The sequence below is a fragment of the Arachis stenosperma genome, chromosome 6 (genome assembly GCF_014773155.1).
Source record: "Arachis stenosperma cultivar V10309 chromosome 6, arast.V10309.gnm1.PFL2, whole genome shotgun sequence".
In the NCBI taxonomy this organism is placed as follows: domain Eukaryota; kingdom Viridiplantae; phylum Streptophyta; class Magnoliopsida; order Fabales; family Fabaceae; genus Arachis; species Arachis stenosperma.
The window spans coordinates 77,298,104-77,300,294 of record NC_080382.1 but is presented as its reverse complement, the minus strand read 5'-3'; the positions used below and the strand labels follow the sequence as shown (position 1 = coordinate 77,300,294).

Here is a 2,191-nt window from a genome sequence, read left to right as displayed (position 1 = left end):
AAGCTTAGAGTGGAAGTCCAAACCTTCAGACAGAAGGAAGGAGAATCCCTCTATGAAGCTTGGGAGAGATACAAACAATTGATCAGAAAGTGTCCCTCTGATATGCTTTCTGAATGGAGCATCATAGGTATTTTCTATGATGGTCTGTCTGAACTGTCCAAGATGTCTTTGGATAGCTCTGCTGGAGGATCTCGTCATCTGAAGAAGACGCCTGCAGAAGCTCAAGAACTAATTGAAATGGTTGCAAATAACCAATTCATGTACACTTCTGAAAGGAATCCTGTGAACAATGGGACAAATCAGAAGAAAGGAGTTCTTGAGATTGATACTCTGAATGCCATATTGGCTCAGAACAAAATATTGACTCAGCAAGTCAATTTGATTTCTCAAAGTCTATCTGGAATGCAAAATGCACAAGGCAGTACTAAGGATGCTTCATCTGAAGAAGAAGCTTATGTTCCTGAGAACCCTTCAATGGAAGAGGTGAATTACATGGGAGAACCCTATGGAAACACCTATAATTCTTCGTGGAGGAATTATCCAAATATCTCATGGAAGGATCAACAAAGACCTCAACAAGGTTTCAATAACAATAATGGTGGAAGAAACAGGTTTAGCAATGGCAAGCCTTTTCCATCATCTTCTCAGCAACAGGCAGAGAATTCTAAGCAGAACCACTCTGACTTAGCAACCATGGTCTCTGATCTAATCAAAACCACTCAAAGTTTCATGAATGAAACAAGGTCCTCCATTAGAAACTTGGAGGCACAAGTAGGACAGCTGAGCAAGAAAATTACTGAACTCCCTCCTAGTACTCTTCCAAGCAATACAGAAGAAAATCCAAAAAGGGAGTGCAAGGCCATCAACATGGCCGAACTTGGAGAGGATGAAGAGGCAGTGAACGCCACTGAGGAAGACCTCAATGGACGTCCACTGACCTCCAATGAGTTCCATAATGTGGAACCTTGGGAATCTGAGGCTCACAATGAGACCATAGAGATTCCAATGGATTTACTTCTGCCATTCATGAGCTCTGATGAGTATTCTTCCTCTGAAGAGGATGAGTATGTCACTGAAGAGCAAGTTGCTAAATACCTTGGAGCAATCATGAAGCTAAATGACAAGTTATTTGGTAATGACACTGGGGAGGATGAACCTCCTTTGCTCACCAAAGAAATGGATGACCTGTCTAGGCAGAGATTACCTCAAAAGAGACAAGATCCTGGGAAGTTTTCAATACCTTGTACCATAGGCACCATGACCTTCAAGAAGGCTCTTTGTGACTTAGGGTCAAGTGTAAACCTCATGCCTCTATCTGTAATGGAGAAGCTAGGGATCTTTGAGGTACAAGCTGCAAGAATCTCACTAGAGATGGCAGACAATTCAAAGAAACAAGCTTATGGACTTGTAGAGGATGTTCTGGTAAAGATTGAAGACCATTACATCCCTACTGATTTCATAGTCCTAGAGACTGGAAAGTGCATGGATGAATCCATCATCCTTGGCAGACCCTTCCTAGTCACAGCAAAGGCTATGATTGATGTTGACAGAGGTGAACTGATCATTCAAGTGAATGAAGAATCCTTTGTGTTTAAGGCTCAAGGATATCCCTCTGTCACCATGGAGAGGAAGCATGAAGAGCTTCTCTCAAAACAGAGTCAAACAGAGCCCCCACAGTCAAATTCTAAGTTTAGTGTTGGGAGGCCACAACCAAACTCTAAGTTTGGTGTTGAACCCCCACATTCAAACTATAAGTTTGGTGTTGGGAGGTTCCAACATTGCTCTGAGCATCTGTGAGACTCCATGAGAGCCCTCTGTCAAGCTACTGACATTAAAGAAGCGCTTGTTGGGAGGCCACCCAATGTTATATGTTATCTATTTTCCTTTGTTATTTTATGTTTCTGTAGGTTAATGATCATGAGAAGTCACAAAATCAATTGAAAAAGCAAAAACAGAATGAAAAATAGGAAGAAAAATAGCACACCCTAGAGGAAGAACCTGCTGGCGTTTAAACGCCAGTAAGGGTAGCAATTGGGCGTTTAACGCCCAGTCTGGCACCATTCTGGGCGTTTAACGCCAGAAGGGGGCACCAGACTGGCGTTAAACGCCAGGAAAGGGCAAGAAGCTGGCGTTAAACGCCAGAAATGGGCACCAGCCCGGCGTTTAACGCCAGAATTGGCAAAGGGTGCAT

The 2,191-nt window shown here is 43.0% G+C and overlaps 1 non-coding gene across 1 annotated transcript; it reads right to left on the bottom strand.

Moving 5' to 3' along the window:
* LOC130937558 (small nucleolar RNA R71) lies at positions 1-108 on the bottom strand. The gene has a single exon (XR_009068772.1). It is a non-coding gene; the product is annotated as a small nucleolar RNA R71 (small nucleolar RNA).
* Between the last annotated feature and the right edge of the window lie 2,083 nt (positions 109-2,191).